Raw genomic sequence first — 20,941 nt, 5'->3', positions numbered from 1 at the left:
TGGATATAAGACTTTTGATTCTAAGTTCCTTGGCCATAGTTGTCGCACCAAGGAACATGGTGGACCCAGGTCAGGTAGCACGCCGCTCTGCCATTGACATGAGGGAAAATAGAAGTGTGGCTACCGATACTGCCTCTGGCATACCTTGACAAAAAAGGAGAATATAAACTATAAAATAAAGTCCTAAGCCCCCACCAACTTAATGGACACTCCCTACCCCCATGGTAGCCAAAGCAACCTGAAAAACTAATTCAGGCCATGACAACAAGAGGAGTGTTGAACATGCTTCACTATACCTTCCTCCCATTATGGGCATTTAGGCACAACTGATCAGCATTAATGTTACAATAAAAACTGTAAAACAGACTCTTTATAACAATAAAATACCAAATTATGAACAGGACTTAAGAACATGCCAAGTATGAGTTAAGTCTCACATTCCTACACTTCAAAAAAAAACAGACTATGTTTACAACTGCCACAAGGTTTCTGTGTTTCTCTAGCAGCCAGGCAAGCACTAGCCTCAGGAGAAGCTGATTGACTGACCCCAGCCACTGTTCCCCCAGCCATAACTACAGATTGAAGTAGACAAGAGACCAATTTTGGTAATTTTCTCCTGACAAAAGATCACTCACCATAAACTAGTTTTGAACAGTGTACAGTAAATGCACACTTGCATGCCTTTTTCCTAAAAAGAACTTCTGAAATATAGGGCATAATTATAATATATTTAAAAGTTAAGTCTCTGCCCCAAAATAAATAAGTCATATGTTCCATGGATAGTTGTTAATACACATGGGTCAGGATCACCTTCATGAATATTTACAACTCCTCCTGTAGCCTGTTAAGTATGTATAGTTAACCAACTTGTCCTCATATCTCCACAGGAGCTCTGGGTACAACTGACATTTGGGGCTTTGCACTATAATTAAGACTAAATGCTGTGTGTACTTCCTGGAAAACTCCAGAAACATATTCTCAGCCCTAAAAGATGTGCACAAGCAAACTAATGCTATGTCTAATCTCATGATGTCTTTAAATCATATGGCTTTAGATATCTTCACTGCAGCCCAGGGTGGTACTTGTGCATTCATTAAGGCTGACCATTTTACACACATACACACACACACTCACACACACACACACACACACACCAGATTATTCTCACAATATAACCCAAGCTATGCATGGAGACACCCGTATTTAAATATGTTACACGGATGTTCCATCCCATGTAGGAATGACACAAGACAAATATCCACATGTATGCACATTGAATATATTTTTTCCAGTAATTGTAATGTATTTATATTATTACTATATGATTTATTTATAAGTGATAAAAGTACTAGTTTCTTGATTTGTTCGTGGTTTTGTTCTTCCATTCTGGTGTATGAAATAATGACATGTTACAACTGACGCAAATGATATATCTCACAATTTATTAGAAAATTAATTTTTAGGGGTTAGTATAGGCTTGATAATATATTACATGCTTTATATGTTATCATTTCATACAGTCCACACTGACATCTCAAGAAGTAAGCACGATTTTCACTCCTCTGGTCCATTTCGGAGTCTGAGCTGACTTTCTGCAGGAAAGGTAAAAAGGAACTTTGATACTGTCTACCCCAGAGTCTTTGCTCACTTTGACTATGTAGAATGTGTCTTGTCTTACATGGTAAATAATTTTCAGGTCTAGTTAGACAGGTCAGCCTACCCTCTACCCTCTGTCATGAAGATATTTTCCTAAATTGTTTTCTGAATACTCTATTATTTTTATATTTAAGCCTATGAACCAACTAGAATTGATTCGGTATGTGAGGTCAAAGGTCAGATCTTGGTTGTTCCCTGTGGATATTCAATTTCCTGGAACATTTTAATAAAAATTGATCTTTCCCCCATGCATCAACATATAAATTAATTTTTATATATGTATATGTCTGCTTTCTAGCTCTGTTTTTATTTTTTAAGTTACTAGTTGTTTCTTCTTTGTGCAAATTCCACATTGTCTTATTATTATCATTATTATTATTATTATTATTATTATTATTATTATTATTATTATTATTTTTTGATACAGAGTCACTCTGTCACCCAGGCTGGAGTGCTATGGTGCAATCATGGCTCACTGCAACCTCCGCCTCCCAGGTTCAGGCGATTCTTGCGCTTCAGCCTCCGAAGTAACAGATTATAGGTGTGCGCCACCACACCCGGCTAACTGTCTTGTATTTTTAGTAGAGATGGAGTTTCACCATGTTGGCTAGGCTGGTCTCGAACTCCTGACCTCAGGTGATCTGCCCGCCTCGGCCTCCCAACGTGCTGGGATTACAAGTGTGAGTCACTGCACCTAGCCCACACTGTCTTATTATTGAGAGAGTCTATTTAGCACAATAATTTTCTCTCCAGAGATTGTTTTGTATTTTTTCTTTTTTAAGAGACAGAGAGGATTTCGTCCTTTTGTCTATCTAGGGTATAGTGGCTCAGTCATAGAGCATATTCTATGTTCGAACTACTGGGATCAAATGATCCTCCCCTCTCAGCCTCCTGAATAGCTAGGACTACAGGCACAAGCCACCATGCCTGGTTAATTAAATTTTTTTTTTTTTTTTGGTAGAGACCAGGTCTTCCTGTGTTTCCCATGCTAGTATAGAACTCTTAGCCACAAGCAATCCTCCCTGCTTTGTCTCCCAGGGTGCTAAGATTACAGGTGTAAGCCACTGTGCCTGGCCCAGAGCCTCTTCTTTTAGCCATGGTACTTCTCTATAATGAAGTAAAAAACGTAAGAACCTACATGTCTTGCACCTACACCAATACTTTCAGCTGTACCTTGAATAAAGCTGTAGGTTTAGAACTTTTTACAAAAAAGTTTTAATTTTAATTTTTTTTAAGTTTAATTTTAATTTTTTTTGAGACAGGATCTCGCTCTTACACCCGGGCTGGAGTGCAGTGGCAAGATCTTGGATCACTGGAGCCTCGACTTCTGGTATCAAGCAATCCTCCCACCTCACTTTCCCAAGTAGCTAGAACCATAGGTGCACAACTCCATGGCCAGTTAAATTTTTTTTTTGTATTTTTTGTAGAGATGGGGTTTCACCGGGTTGCCCAGGCTGATCTCGAATTCCCGAGTTCAAGCAATCCACCCACCTCAGCCTCCTGAAGTGCTGGGAGTACAGGCGTGAGCCACCGCATCCGGCTGGTTTAGAACTTAGAAGGTTGCTGTAGACTCTTAAATCCCTTAATATCCTTATGAATCTCGGACAATCCCCCAACACCACTCCCCACTTTATGTATAAATACTTTCAACAACAGCCAGTAGTATTGAAAACTTTGAGATGCAGCCATAGTAACCTCCTGCACTGGTGTACATGACCCTGTGACAGGTTGTTTCTCCTCCAGACCACGCCCACCAAAGTCAAAGCCACATGGGAGCCTCTGAGCTCAGAGCCACTGTATGGGGTCTCCATGCACAAGGGCAGCAGCTCCCTGTCCTTTCTGTTGGTGAGGTGGGGAATTCAGTTCTTTTGATTAAGGCTGAGTTTGTTCAATACTGATTCTGCTGGCTGACCAGTGATACCTTAAGACTTTATTTCTTGCATTGTAATATTTATCCTGGTTTTGATATCATTTGTTGTGCAAATGTGTTTAACACTTGGGTATAATTTTTTTCTTTTTTTGTTCTCATAAACATCATCTAAAACCAAATTTTTATTTTCGTGTTGTGTATTTAAGGTCTTTATTTCTCTGTTTTAAAAATGCATTCAGAATTATTTTTCAATGAGCACTTTTAATTATTTTAATCTTTTGTCATATTTCTCTCTCCTAAATTGAATGTGAATATCACTTTTATTAGAAAAGACAGATGTTACATATTCTCTGTTTTGTTTTTCTGTAAATTTTCTCTGAAATATCTGTGGTTGAAAAGGAGAAGGACAGAAACTGTTCTGGAAGCCACAAGGCAAACTTAGCTCAGATTCCTAAAAATACACAAAATTAGCTGGGCAAGGTGGCGGGCACCTGTAGTCCCAGCTATTTGGGAGGCTGAGGCAGGAGAATGGCGTGAACCCCAGGGGGCAGAGCCTGCAGTGAGCCGAGATCACGCCACTGCACTCCAGCCTGGGCAACAGCGAGACTCCATCTCAAAAAACAAACAAACAAAAAAATAAAAAAAAAAAAAACAAAAAACTGGCTCTGATCCTTATGCTTAAAAAGATGTGTGAAACTTTCCATTATATGGCTTAGTTTGCTGTACGTGTGAAAGGTTAACAAGGTATTGATTTGTGTAGCAGTACAGTAACACTTCACGTCTGAATACAAGGAGCAACCACTTCTTAATTGTGCAGGTATGAACTTCATGATGTTGCTTTATCTTCTCCTTATACAAATATTTAGACAATAGCTGGACTCCATAATTCCTTCCACCTCACTTCCATAAATGTGTACATTACATTTCTTTGTACAGATCACCTATTCTATTAGATATTAATTTTTCTTATTTTTGATGAGTGCTTATTAAATTTGGTTTTAGTTCTCAGAGATACAAAAAATACCACTTAGAAAATGTGTACATTGATCAATTCCCACCTATGAGTGAGAACATGCGCTGTTTGGTTTTTTGTCCTAGCGATAGTTTACTGAGAATGATGATTTTCAGTTTCATCCATGTCCTTACAAAGGATATGAACTCTTCATTTTTTATGGCTGCATAGTATTCCACGGTGTATATGTGCCACATTTTCTTAATCCAGTCTATCGTTGTTGGACATCTGGGTTGGTAGAGGAACATCACACTCTGGGGACTGTTGTGGGGTGGGGGTAGGGGGGAGGGATAGCATTTGGAGATATACCTAATGCTAAATGACGAGTTATTGGGTGCAGCACACCAACATGGCACATGGATATATATGTCACAAACCTGCACATTGTGCACATGTACGCTAAAAGTTAAAGTATAATAATAATAAAATAAAAAATTAAAAAAGGAAAACCCTGCAAGCAGTACTAACTGAAAAAAAAAAAAGAAAATGTGTACATCGAGTGCTGTAATCAGAAAATACTTCTGTGCCATTGAGTTGTAAAAAGGGAATTTCAATTTTTTATTTATTGTCATTTTCATCTACCTTAATATTCTCAAAAGGCTTTCATGCTTATGCCATTTTTAGATTTTAATTTTTGTTGTGTTAGTCAAAAAACATGTGAGGGTTGGGAACACTTGTTCAAGATGTGTGAGACATGAGCAATCAACAGAGCAAAAACACTGGTATTTTATGGGAATATCTATGTGTAACATTTAAATATTTATTTATTAATTTAATATTAAATTAATATTAATGAATCATTAATATTAATGAATTTAAATATTCATGAAGGTGGTTCTGACACATGTGTATTAACAAACATCCATGGAACATATGACTCATTTATTTTCAGACAGACTTAACTTTTAAATGTATGATAATTATTTCAAAAGTTCTTTTGAGGACAAAGACACACAAGTGTGCATTTACTGTAAACCGGCCAAAACTAGTTTATGGTGAGTGATCTTTTATCAGGAGAAAATTACCAAAATTGGTCTCTTGTCTACTTCAATCTGTAGTTATGGCTGGGGGAACAGTGGCTGGGGTCAGTCAGTCAGCTTCTCCTGAGGCTAGTGCTTGCCTGGCTGCTAGAGAAACACAGAAACCTTGTGGCAGTTGTAAACATAGTCTGCTTTTTTTAAAGTGTAGGAATGTGAGACTTAACTCATACCTGGCATGTTCTTAAGTCCTGTTCATAATTTGATATTTTATTGTTATAAAGAGTCTGTTTTACAGTTTTTATTGTAACGTTAATGCTGATCAGTTGTGCCTAAATTCCCATAATGGGAGGAAGGTATAGTGAAGCATGTTCAACACTCCTCTTGTTGTCATGGCCTGAATTAGTTTTTCAGGTTGCTTTGGCTACCATGGTGGTAGGGAGTGTCCAATAAGTTGGTGGGGGCTTAGGACTTTATTTTATAGTTTATATTCTCCTTTTTTGTCAAGGTATGCCAGAGGCAGTATCAGTAGCCACGCTTTTATTTTCTCTCATGTCAATGGCAGAGCGGCTTGCTACCTGACCTGGGTCCATCATGTTCTTTGGTGCGACCACTATGGCCAAGGGACTTAGAATCAAAAGTCTTATATCCAATTAAATATTGTAAGCCAGACTGGAATGAATGTGGGCAGGCAGTCATTAATCCTTCAAACCCCTTTTAAGCAATGTAAGAGCCAAAAACTAAAAGTCAAAAGGTAAGGTTATGTAACTGAATTGTCTCTGAATTTTATGCATTAAGCTGTTGTAATCTTGGCTTATAGGAACTATAGCTATACAAAACATAAGTATTTTATTTAGCTGTTTAGGCATCCATATGCCCATCCTTTATTTGGGGGGTCTGAATTAATTTTATTCCACAAGAACCGGCCCTTACAATCTCATGCATTCATATGTTTGATGATAGTCCCTGGGTCTGGAGGAATTGAACAGTTTTAAATTCTGGATATATTAATAATACAAAATATTCACCATTAACAACATTTTAAGGAAAAATGTCATAAGCCTTGTCTTGTTCTAAGAGTGACAGGACTGAGATGGGTGGATCACGAGATCAGGAGGTCGAGACCATCCTGGCCAACATGGTAAAACCCCGTCTCTACTAAAACACAAAAAAATAGCTGGGTGTGGTGGTGGGCGCCTGTAGTCCCAGCTACTTGGGAGGCTGAGGCAGGGGAATTGCTTGAACCCGGGAGGCAGAGATTGCAGTGAGCCAAGATCACGCCACTGCACTCCAGCCTGGGCAACAGAGCGAGACTCCGTCTCAAAAAAAAAGAATGAGTGACAGGAAAGGAAGCCTATAGGTAGATAAACATTTAAATTATTTAGTATTAAGGCACAGAATAAATTATATTTCGTATATTTATATTTCAGATAGAAGCAAAATTATTAAATAAAGTATAATACAGGCCTGTCCCTGTGTTGCATGAAAGCAGTGTACTTTGATTATTGCCTTTGCTTGAGTCTAAAGATGAGGCTTTAAGTTGAGTTTGATGTTGGATGCTGGCAGGAGTCTGTGTCTTCTTCAGAGGAGCTACGTGTATCCAGGAGTCAATTCCTTCCTTGTACCTTAACACCACAAAGATTAGTTAATAGCATCTGATAAGAACTTTTTCAGGGTGTTGGAAGTGGTGATACACTTCACAGTGATTAATGTTTTTTAGCTTTGATAAGCCCCAGCAATAAGTCAGAGACTTAATTTAGGATTCAGTTTTGGAGATGTCTGTGAAAGATGTGAGAAAGCTTAAAATATTTGATCAAAACTAAACCACAGGTCCTTGTAAAACAATAGTTATTCATTTAACCGAAGTGATTTAAAGACGATAGAAAATGTTACACATACACATACACATACACAGACACACCCACCAGATTATTCTCACAATAAAACCCAAGCTATGCATGTAGATACCCATATTTCTACTATAGATGTCCTCTCTCAGGACTCTATGACATCATGATTTAGTCAGCTTACTGGTGCATAAAATACTTTTATATATATTATTAATACTGTTAAATGCCCTCTTCAGCTGCTATGAACTTTTTTGCTGTTGCACACTCTGCATGGAGATGCAGGAAATCATTCTCAGAAATTATTGTTTCCTCACATCATACATGCACAGTAAGTTCCTGCTGAGAACTCAAGAATATTTCCAACTCCAGGTAAACAGATTCCATTCTAATGCTCTATAACTATGCCCTCTTTCAGTAGGAAGCAGACCAAATGAATATGATGCTCCAATTGAATAAAACTAAAGTGGAATTTGACAGAGGGGTGTTTAAACAAGTACTTCATTTTCCTTAAAAAATATTTCCTTTTTCTTTTTCCTGTGTGCTCATGTCTTACTTAGCTCCTTAGAAATGCAAATTCAAACTTTTCCCTCCTTCCTTTCCACCAGCCAAACCACCAGCAAGCACTGTCAGCTTATCTAAGTATATGTTTGTTTAGAAATTACCAAATCTTGAACCAAAATAAGCATCCACCAGAATTCTCCTCCATAGAGAGATTGTCTCAAGACATCAGTTAATCCACAACCTGACTCTGTCCCCAGTGATGCTGGGCAGGCTAACGAATGACCCACGACTAGAGATAAGTCATCCAGCAAGTCATGTAGATCCTACACCTCCACACTGCTTCTGCATGCCCTGCTTGCCAATATTTCTTCTTAAAACCCTGCTTTCTGCCCAGAAAACTTATATGGTTCCTTTAGATATGAACCCAGCCCTTCCACATTGCTAAACTCTGGAATAAAGTGACTTTCTGTTTTTTTTTTTTTTTTTGGAGACAGAGTCTCACTCTGTCCCCCAGTAGCTGGGATTACAGGCACACGCCACTGTGCCTGGCTAATTTTTGTATTTTTAGTAGAGAGAGGGTTTTGCCATTGGCCAGGCTGGTGTTGAACTCCTGACCTCAGATGATCATCCAGCCTCAGACTCCCAAAGTGCTGGGATTACAGATGTGAGCCACCACACCTGGCCATCGACCTTCTTTTTAATACCCTTTTGTTATGTGATTTTGCAAGTGGCCATGGCCAAACCTGGGTTTGGTAATAAAATGGTGCCAGGCTGTAATACCATAGATGAGGGGCACTTTTTCCCTTAAAGCAGGATCTGTCAATTCTGTTTACAGCACTGAAGCCCACAGACCCTGACTGCTGCCATACATAGCAGAGCAAGTGCCCATCTATTATTATATATTCCCATAACATATCAGTGTTTTTGCTCTGTTGATTGCTCATGTCTCACACATCTTGAACAAGTGTTCCCAACCCTCGCATTTTTTTGACTAAGACAACAAAAATTAAAATCTAAAAAGAGCATAATCATGAAAGCCTTAGGAGAATATTAAGGTAGATGAAAATGACAATAAATAAAAAATTGAAATTCCCTTTTTACAAGTCAATGGCACAAAAGTATTTTCTGACTACAGCACTCGATGTACACATTTTCTAAATGGTATTTTTTATAACTCTGAGAACTAAAACCAAATTTAATAATCACTCATCAAAAATAAGAAAATAATTAATATCTAATAGAATAGGTGATCTGTACAAAGAAATGTCATGTACACATTTATGGAAGTGAGGTGGAAGGAATTATGGAGTCCAGCCATTGTTTAAAGCTTTGTATAAGGAGAAGATAAGGCAACATCATGAAGTTCACACCTGCAAAATTAAGAAGTGGTTGCTCCTTGTATTCAGACTTGAAGTGTTATTGTACCGCTACACAAATCAATACTTTGTTAAACTTTCACACGTACAGTAAACTAAGCCATATAATGGAAAGTTTCACACATCTTTTTAAGCATAAGGATCTGGGCCAATTTTGCTTTGTGGCTTCCATAACAGTTTCTGTCCTTCTCCTTTTCAACCACAGATATTTCAGAGAAAATTTGCAGAAAAACATAAAACAGAGAATGTGTAACATCTGTCTTTTCTAGTAAAAGTGATATTCACATTCAATTTAGGAGAGAGAAATATGACAAAAGATTAAAATAATTAAAAGTGCTCATTGAAAAACAATTGTGAATGCATTTTTAAAAGAGAGGAATAAAGATCTTAAATACACAACACAAAAATAAAAATTTGGTTTTAGATGATGTTTATGAGAACAAAAAAAGAAAAAAATTATACCAAGTGTTAAACACATTTGCACAACAAATGATATCAAAACCAGGATAAATATTACAATGCAAGAAATAAAGTCTTAAGGTATCACTGGTCAGCCAGCAGAATCAGTATTGAACAAACTCAGCCTTAATCAAAAGAACTGAATTCCCCACCTCACCAACAGAAAGGACAGGGAGCTGCTGCCCTTGTGCATGGAGACCCCATACAGTGGCTCTGAGCTCAGAGGCTCCCATGTGGCTTTGACTTTGGTGGGCGTGGTCTGGAGGAGAAACAACCTGTCACAGGGTCATGTACACCAGTGCAGGAGGTTACTACGGCTGCATCTCAAAGTTTTCAACACTACTGGCTGTTGTTGAAAGTATTTATACATAAAGTGGGGAGTGGTATTGGGGGATTGTTTGAGATTCACAAGGATATTAAGGGATTTAAGAGTTTACAGCAATGTTCTAAGTTCTAAACTAGCCGGATGCGGTGGCTCATGCCTGTAATCCCAGCACTTCAGGAGGCTGAGGTGGGTGGATTGCTTGAACTCAGGAATTCGAGATCAGCCTGGGCAACCCGGTGAAACCCCATCTCTACAAAAAATACAAAAAAAAAAATTTAACTGGGCATGGAGTTGTGCACCTGTGGTCCTAGCTACGTGGGAAAGTGAGGTGGGAGGATTGCTTGAGACCAGAAGTCGAGGCTCCAGTGATCCAAGATCTTGCCACTGCACTCCAGCCCAGGTGTAAGAGTGAGATCCTGTCTCAAAAAAAATTAAAATTTATTTATTTTTGTAAAAAGTTCTAAACCTACAGCTTTATTCAAGGTACAGCTGAAAGTACTGGTGTAGGTGCAAGACATGCAGGTTGTTACATTTTTTACTTCATTATAGAGAAGTACCATGGCTAAAAGAAGAGGCTCTGGGCCAGGCACAGTGGCTTACACCTGTAATCTTAGCAACCTGGGAGACAAAGCAGGGAGGATTGCTTGTGGCTAAGAGTTCTACACTAGCATGGGAAACACAGGAAGACCTGGTCTCTACCAAAAAAAAAAAAAAATTAACCGGGCATGGTGGCTTGTGCCTGCAGTCCTAGCTATTCAGGAGGCTGAGAGGGGAGGATCATTTGATCCCAGTAGTTTGAACACAGAATCTGCTCTACGACTGAGCCACTATACCCTAAACAGACAAAAGGACGAAATCTTCTGTCTCTCTTAAAAAAGAAAAAATACAAAACAATCTCTGGAGAGAAAATTATTGTGCTAAATAGACTCTCTTAATAATAAGACAGTGTGGGCTAGGTGCAGTGACTCACACTTGTAATCCCAGCACGTTGGGAGGCCGAGGCGGGCAGATCACCTGAGGTCAGGAGTTCGAGACCAGCCTAGCCAACATGGTGAAACTCCATCTCTACTAAAAATACAAAACAATTAGCCAGGTGTGGTGGCACACACCTATAATCTGTTACTCGGAAGGCTGAGGCACAAGAATTGTTTGAACCTGGGAGGCTGAGGTTGCAGTGAGCCATGATTGCACCATAGCACTCCAGCCTGGGCGACAGAGTGACTCTGTATCCAAAAAAAAAAGATAATAATGATAATAATAAGACAGTGTGGAATTTGCACAAAGATAAAAGAAACCACTAGTAACTTAAAAAATAAAAACAGAGCTAGAAAGCAGACATATACAAATATAAAAATTAATTTATATGTTGATGCATGGGAGAAAGATCAATTTTTATTAAAATGTTCCAGGAAATTGAATATCCACAGGGAACAACCAAGATCTGACCTTTGACCTCACATAAACCCAAAATCAATTCTAGTTGGTTCATAGGCTTAAATATAAAAATAATAGAGTATTCAGAAAACAATTTAGGAAAATATCTTCATGGCAGAGGGTAGGCTGAGCTGTCTAACTAGACCTGAGAATTATTTACTATGTAAGACAAGACACATCCCACATAGTCAAAGTGAGCAAAGACTCTGGGGAAGACTGGATCAATCTCAAGGTTCCTTTATGCCTTTCCTGCAGAAAGTCAGCTCAGACTCCGAAATGGACCACAGGAGTGAAAATCGTCCTTACTTCTTGAGATGTCAGCGTGGACTGTATGAAATGATAACATATAAAGCATGTATTATACTATCAAGCCTATACTAACCCCTAAAAATTAATTTTCTAACAAATTGTGAGATACATCATTTGCGTCAGTTGTAACATGTCATTATTTCATAAACCAGAATGGAAGAACAAAACCACGAACAAATCAAGAAACTAGTACTTTTATCACTTATAAATAAATCATATAGTAATAATATAAATAAGTTAGAATTACTGGAAAAAATATATTCAATGTGCATACATGTGGATATTTGTCCTGTGTCATTCCTATATGGGATGGAACATACAAGAAAAATACATTGACAAAGGTTTTCCTAAATTTTCTCTCATTGAGATGTAACTCTCCTGAATCACTCTTCAACTCATCTGCCCATGATTTTCCCCATATTATTATCACCTGTGCTAATCTGAAGCTTTGGCGATGCTGCACTTCTTGTGAGATTCCTATGTTGCTCCTGTGAGTTTATCTTTCCAACCTTCTGAAACTCCCTATGCATCATATGATGTTGATGATATGACCTGAATATGTCAATGGAAGGTTTATAGACCAAGCTCATGTATATGTAAACGAGGACAATCACATTATGGTTGCCTTCTCGTCAATAATGTTTTAACACTATCAAATTTAAGGTGCATCTGTGTTTCATAAACGTGAAAAGGTGCCCTCTATGATGGATGGAATACACTGTCCTCTGTGACTGCCCATTTCTCAGTGTTAGATTATGGTGGCTCATCAACTGTATTCTTATCTGTTATTGAAGAAACATGCTTAAATCTTATCACATAAGTTTACCAAGTGCATTTACATTCTACATAGCTATTAGAGACATTAGAGTTATTAGTGGAATACTATAATTCTTCTGTTATGCATGAAAATGTAGTTTTATGAACTATGGTTTAAGAAATCCATTGAGGAAGAAGATAGAAATTATAAAGAGTTACTCGAAAAATTCACTGGAGTGATAGATTTCTAAAGACCTAGAAAAAGCTGTATCTTGAAACTTCCTACTGAAATCTTAGGAATATGACCAATGATCCTTGTAAGCTTCATTATAAATTCCATTCTTTCAGCTATAACATTTATGTAACTCTTTTTTCTTCATTCCCATTTGCCGTTTTAACCATACGGTTGGTGATTGTGGAAATCACTTTATAATTAGTCACTGCAGAAGTAGATGCATAATGGTCTTTATAAAATGTTTTAATCTGCCTGCTTGCTACTCTGCTCAACCCTAATTTGGGTACTTGGATTTGAGGATTGGTTTTGGTTTTCCCTCAGGAATACACTGATTGAAGAAGAAACACATAAAGTATGAGTTTCTGTATACCCAAAATTCAGTCAACTTCCTAAATTATGGGAGTTTCTTTATGTGTATGCAGAAACTCACATACACCAACATGGCACATGTATACATATGGAACTAACCTGCATGTTCTGCACATGTACCCCAAAGCTTAAAATATAATTTAGAAAAAGAAAGAAACTCACATACAAAAACAAAAACTCACATAATTTAGGAGGTTGACTGAATTTTGCCCTACAGTTTTAAATTCCAGGAAGGCTAAATTAAGTAAAGATAAAGTCATGCTCTCAAATATCCAAGACATTCTTCCATTGAACTCCAACTTCTAATCAGGTTAGAGTGTGGAGACAAAGTGTTGGGTGTTTGCCTCATGATCTGGTCTAGAATTTGATTTCTTTTAAATGGTATCTGTTTTAGAGTTGTGGTGTCCAGGCCAGCCTCTAAGGAACTGTTGGTTTAAGAGATTGTGGGAAATCACATCTTCCATGCAGTTAGCGTTTATCTGGGGACTCATTGCTCAGCAATTCGTCATCTGCTTTCTCCACTCACTAGCATCCAACTGCAAAAATCTTGTTGTGTAAAAGATTCATATCCAGGTCTCTGTAAGTAGAGACTGGCCTAAACCAATTTATTAGAAACATTTTTTGTACTCTGATTACCTGCTACCTTGGTGGCTTTAGGGTTGGCAGTGGGCAACATAATTCCACAATGTGAGTGTCAACAGAATGCATGGTCCCAAACAATTCCTGATGGAGGCTGTAGAAGGAAAAGAACTAAATTAGAACATATTTTTCTGAAAGGTTTGAACACACAGTTGTCTTTTGATTACTTGAAGAAGAAATCCCTGTACCAAGAAAACATCATCTTGAATGCAGAAATATGATTTATGTTCCCTGTCACTGAAATTTCTTATTCTTGGCTTCTAATATCTGAGAGTCATATCTCCCAAAAATGCTTCAGTGGGATCCTGAATATACACTGCTAAATGATGTCCACACATGGGGCTTTCTGGGATATGTGAATTAAAGGTAACTTTTTCTGAATAAGTGGTTGCTGGCACTCCAACTGCTGGGTAACGGAGAAGGAGAAAAAGGATTACAGTCCCTGGAGCTTGATGGTGCCTTCTTGAAGCAGGTGCACCTGGGTTTGGAAAGGTGATGAGATAAAAAGAACACTAGTTTGCTATTCTCTCCCTACGTGCCCATTCATCTCTGGAAGCCAGTTTTTTGTTTACGTCTTTGTTTTCTTTTTAAAATTATAATAGTTTTAGAAAACAAATTTATTTTGAAATGATTTCAGATTTACAAAAAGATACACAGGTAGAACAGACAGTTTCATATACCCTTCAGCTAACTAAACTGTCACTATTATAACCATAGTATATTCATGAAAACTAAGAATTTCACTATGTTTCAAAACTATTAACTGATCTACAGACTTCCTTAATATTTTACCAGAATTTCTAATAATGATATATTTATCTGTTACAAGACCTAATCTAGAATACCACATTGCAATTACTGTCAGGTATATTACTTAAGACTTGGTGCATAACAAATTACTATACATCTTAGTGGTTCAAAACCACACACATATTACTCACAGTTTCTCTGGTTCTTCAGTCCAGATGTAGGTGATGGCCCAGGCTAAGGCTCAGTTGGAGAAAGGTCTTCTTCCAAGCTCATGTAACTGTTCTTAGGATTAACCTCTCTGACCTCATCAAGAAGAATTCATTAGTGAATTATTGGAATCATTTAAACAATTAATACTAATTTATTACAAATTATTCCCAAAAAGTGGAGAAGGCATGATTTCCCATTGTATACTGAGTTAGTTTACCCTGATACCACAACTAGACAAAGACATTTTAAATATGGAAAATGAAGAGCAATATACTTTATGAATACAGGGGCAAAAATCATCAAGGAAATATTAGTAAAACAAATCAGAAACATGTAAAAAGTATTATACGTTATGTTAAGGGTATTTACCTCAGAAAAGCAAACTTTGGTTCAACATACAATACAACTAGTGCTATGCACTATATTCATATAATAAAGAACAAAAACCACATAATCATCTCAGAAGATGCATAGGCACTTGAGAATTCTCAAACTCCCTATGAGAAAAATATGCAGCAAATGAGGCAGATAAGGGAACTGTCTTCCTTTTAAAGAGGATTCATGAAAAACCAACATGTCATCATAGGTTATCTGAAACGTTCACTAATTTCTCCAACATTAGAAACAAGACAAGGATTTCCACTCTGGACAGTTGTTTTCAACATTGTACTGGAGGATATAGACATGGCAATTAGTCTAGAAAAATAAATATAAGGCTTCCGGTATGGAAAAAAAGTCAAACTCTGTCTGTTGGCACATGACATGATCTTATGTATAAAATTTCCAAAGGACTCTAATCAAATATGTTTAGAATTTATAAATGAGTTCAACAAACTTGCAGTATATAAGGTCAATATATAAACTCCTCTGAATTTCTATATGCTAGCAATTAATAATCTAAAACAAGAAACTCAATGTTCCATTTGAGATGACATCAAAAATAAGTTTATCAAATTAAGTATAAGATATATACACAAAAACTATAGAAAATGTTTTGATAAAAAATAAATGGAAAAAAACTTTGACTATTCATTGCTTATAAAGGTTAATGTTGTTAGGCTGGCAATGTTTTCCAAATGGATCTACAGACTTAACGCAACCTCTATCAAAATCCCAGGTGACATATTCTTTCTCTAAATTCACAAAGTTTATTTAAAATTCATATATAATGTAATAGACCCAGAGCAGCCTAAATAATTTTGAGAAAGAAGAAAAAAGGTTGGCATGGGAGATACATACTTCCTGACTTCAAAACTCACTATAAATTAAGAGTAATCAAGATTTACAGTACTAGTATAAGAATATAGATGTTGATGCATGTAATAGAATATAATGTTCAAAAATGAATACTTACATTTACAGTGAAATAATTTCATAATGTCACCAAATAAATTATATATGGATATTTTTACTCAAATATTTCTGAAACAAGTGCATATTCCATGTAAGTTGAACTCCTGCCTCACATTGAAAATGTAATTGACTCAAAATGATCATATATCTCTGTATAATAGCTAAACAAGCCCAAAATATATAAAATAACACAGGAATACATCTTCGTGGTCTTAGGTTAAACAATCTTTCCTAAGATATGATGCTGAAAGCAAAAGGGAAGAAGAAAAATCAGGTATATTAAACTTCATTAGAATTTGAAACTTCTGTGATTCATGCTACACCATCAAAAATAAAGACACCTAAAGAATGGGAGTAAATATTTGCAAACAAAAGCAAAAACTGGCAAATTAAATCCAATTAAACATAAGAGCTTGTGCACAGCAAAAGAAAACTATCAACAGAATATACAGACAACTTACAGAATGGGAGAAAGGTTTTGCAACCTATGTGTCCAACCAAGGTCTAATATCCAGCATCTATAAGGAACTTAAACAAATGTTCAAGAAAAAAAAAAACCTCATAAAAAAGAGGGCAAAGGACATGAACAGACACTTTCAACAGAAGATACATATGTAGCTAACAATCATATGAAGAAAAGCTCAACCTCACTGATCCTTAAAGAAATGCAAATCAAAACCACAATGTGATACCATCTAACACCAGCCATCTAACTAATTGGTGGATGTCTCAATTAGTTCAACCATTGTGGAAGGCACTGTGGAGATTCCACAAAGACCTAAAAACAGAAATATAATTTAACCCAGCAATGCCATTACTGAACATATACCCAAAGAAATAAAAAGCGTTCTATTAAGAAGGCACATGCATGCATATATTCATTGCAGCACTACTCACAATAGCAAGAATGTGGAATCAACCTAAATGCCCATCAATGTTGGACTGCATAAAGAAAATGGTACATATACACCATGGAACACTACACAGCCATAAAAAAGAATATCATGTCCTTTACAGGAAAATGGATGGAGCTGTAGGCTATTATCCTTAGCAAACTAATGCAAGAACAGAAAACCAAATACCATACTTTTTCCCTCATAAGTGGGAGGTAAATGACGAGACCACATAAACATACAGAGGGGAACAACACACACTGAGGCCTATTGGAGGGTGGAGGGTGGGAGGTGAGAGAGGATCAGAAAAAATAACTAATGGGTACTAGGCTTAGTAAATTCATGATGAAATAATCTACAAGAAACCACCATAACACAAGTTTACCTATGTAACAAATGTGCACTTGTACCCTGAAACTTGAGAAAGTTAAATTAAAAAGCAAATATTTGCAAATTTTATAGGTGATAATGGTCTATTGTTAATCATATATGACAACATCTTAGAGCTCAAAAATAAAAAGGCAAATATCTCAATCAAAAATGGAAATTATTTAAATACCCAAATCTCCAAAAAAGCTACAGTCATATCCAAATCACATGAAAAGACACTCAACGCCTTTTGCCATTATGAGGTAGGAGACCGGCAAGTTGTTTTCTAGTCACAACCCTGCTGATCAAAACAAGATCTGGTCCAGACGGCATACAGTGAAGAAACTGGCAAAAAGAGACACAGGGGTCCCTGGTTGTCCTCAGTGCTCACTGGCATGAGACATTCCCTCCAGCGCCATGACCGTTTACAAATTCCATGCCAACAACCTGGAATTTACCACCTCTTTCCATGGCAACAACCCAGAAGTCACTGCACCTTTCTTAGAAAGTTCTGAATAACCTGCCCATCAAGTTTCATTGATCCACCCCTCAATTTACATGTAATTGAAAGTGGGTTTACCTTAGTGTAAAGATAGTTGACAAGAGCCCATAGGTTACCAACCGATGCAATGCCTATGAGTTAGCCCTGCTCTTTAAGGAGCAGTACTGTTCAATAAAACATTTCTGTCTATCACCACTGGCTTGCCCTTAAATACTTTCCTGGGCAAAGCCAAGAACCCTGCCAGTTGAAGCCCCAAATTTGGGGCTTACCTGTCCTGCAACAATAGGGGAAGGGAAGTCTAAAAAAACATGATATATACTTCAAAAATCTAACAGGTATATTGCTATGTGAAAAAATATAAGTTGGAAAAGGCAAAATACTGTGTAATTCCACCTATATGATTCTCTAGAAAAGGAAAAAAGTATAGTGATAGCAAAGAGTTTGGTGGTAACACCCTTGTGTTATGGGAGTGAGAAAGGTGGATCAGTGAAATATAGGAGGTTTCTTTGGGGCAACAAAATCACTCTCTCTGATTCTTTAATGGTAGATACATAATAATGTTTTCAGAATCCTGAAGAACTTTATAACACAAAGAGTGTATCTAAATTATGCAAATGTAAAACCTCATTTAGTAGGTAGAGGGTTTCCAAGGAGGAATGCCCAAAAAAACAATATAACTATGTAATGAATGTATAGAATAGCCTCACTAAAGAAAGTGGAGGAAAGCAATGCACCTAAGTAATTTGGGTAATAAGTGGATATTCTGAGGCTAAAAGCCAAAGTATTTATACCTAAGTACTGTACTTTACTTGGTAAAATTGTTTCCCATTGGGGTATAAGTTACCAGTTCTGAAACCACTCTGCATGTATGTTAAGGTAGTATGACTAAGTGAACAGCATCAACTTCTTCACAGGGAGAGTAAGAGACTACATACATCATTCATATGGTGCTGGATTAGATCATATGGTATTGGAAACATTAGTAGAAATTACACAATTATACAATTAGCCTGGAGTACAATTAAATACACAGTTAGCCTGGAGCACCTAGTAGTGGTTAAAGAAAAGAAAATGCTAAACAACAACAAAACCAACCAACCATATAACATTGAACCTTAATTATGTGGGTATTTCAAAATTATACCAGAGACAACTAAAAAACCTTCCAACTGCCAACCATGGAACAATTTGAGCAATCAAATAAATTAGCATATGTAAATATAAAATAAATAGCCATGTTTAGATGATGATATAAATAATGTATAAATGAATAAATGTGTAACAGAATAGACACGCTTATGGTTGAGGGTTCAAATAAACTTGTAGACATTCTGCCAATAAGAAGGTAGATCATGAATCCCCACTTTTTTTTTTTTTTTTGAGATGGAGTCTGGAGTCTCGCTCTGTTGCCCAGGCTGCAGTGCAGTGGTGTGATCTCAGCTCCCCACAACCTCTGCCTCCCAGGTTCAAGTGATTCTTCTGCCTCAGCCTCCCGAGTAGCTGGGAGTACAGGCAGGAGCACTGTGCCTAGCTAATTTTTGTATTTTTAGTAGAGACGAGGTTTCGCTATGTTGGCCAGGCTGGTCTCAACCTCCTGACCTCAGGTGATCTGCCTGGCTCAGCCTCCAACAGTGCTGGGATTATAGGTGTGAGCCATCGTGCTTGGCCCATGACCCCCACTTCTTGAATGCGTGTTGTGTTAGTGACTTTGTTCTGAAACATTCCATGGGGAAACGGAAAAATAATAATAATTTCACAGTGTGTGATAATTTGATAAAAACAACCTCATTTAGGTGATCAAATTAACATTAACAGTGATAAAGCCTGTTGAGAGCCTGTGCCCTTGGTATAATGTGAGGAGAATTGCACCTTTCCTCTGTCATCTTCCTCTCCTAAAGCCACAAATCTAGTCTTATCATGAAAAAAACCTCAGATAAATCCCACATTAGGAATGTCAATGTCATCAAAAACTAGGAAACTCTAAGAAACTGCAACGGTTGGAGAAGTCTAAGAAGACATGATATCTAACTGTGCTGAGGTATCCTGGATGAGATCCTGGAATAGAAATTAGACATTAAGTGAAAACTGAGAAAATCTCAATAAAGTATGAAGAGTAGTTAATGATACTGTTTAAAATTGGTTAATTGTGACAAATGTCATACATTAAGAAGTTAATAAAAAGAACAACTGTAGTGGGATATATGGAAAGTCTATGTACTGTATTTAAAACAATTCTGTAAACCCTAAATGATTCTTAAATGTATAAAGTTTCTTTTTATTTAAAGTCACTGCTGATCTTATAAAATAGAACTTGAGCAATATGTTGATGGCCATTAATGGATCTCCTTAGCTTCATCATCTTTCTTAATCACTGAAGGTCGCTATTACTCTGATTTATCCTCTAATTTGTGTTTGTTATATTTATCTCTATGTTTATATTTCTAATATCCATAATGTTTAGTTTTTCTTGTCTTTGAACTTGGATGACATGTGTTTAATGTATACATGTCCCTAGTTTAATCATGAAAAATCATGAGACAAATCCATACTGTGGGACATCTTACAAAATATCTGACCTGTACATTCCAAAAGGGTCAAGGTCAAGAAAAATAAGTGAAGACTATGAAACGCAGATTGGAGAAGACCTAATGTGTCAGTTAGACCGTGCAATGGTGCCCAATGATCCCCACCTACAAGAAATACCTGTGCTTTGTTGAGTTGCCTCCTCCGTGTCTCACATGACCAACACATGTGAACTCAACTTTTTTCGAACTCAGAGCTCCCCTAGACAGTGGCTGCCTTGGTGGGATTGGAGTGGACACAGGTCTGACAAGTGCCACAATAGAGTCTGACAGTATAAACAAATAGCCTGTGAGAAGGATGCTGGGTCAAAGATTGTACACTTATGCTTTGGGGTATCCACAAGTATAAATAAGCATCCCATGAAAGGCAAACTGTAAACATCCAGGACACAGTTTCCTGGAGTCCTGTTGGGCAGGGTGATAATTTACAGTCACTGTCCCTAGAGAGACCTCAAGAGATTATTAGACATAACAAAAATACAAGAGATGTAGAGGTGATTTTATAAATTATGGC

The sequence above is a fragment of the Symphalangus syndactylus genome, chromosome 5 (assembly GCF_028878055.3).
Source record: "Symphalangus syndactylus isolate Jambi chromosome 5, NHGRI_mSymSyn1-v2.1_pri, whole genome shotgun sequence".
In the NCBI taxonomy this organism is placed as follows: Eukaryota; Metazoa; Chordata; class Mammalia; order Primates; family Hylobatidae; genus Symphalangus; species Symphalangus syndactylus.
This window is presented reverse-complemented; position numbering follows the sequence as displayed.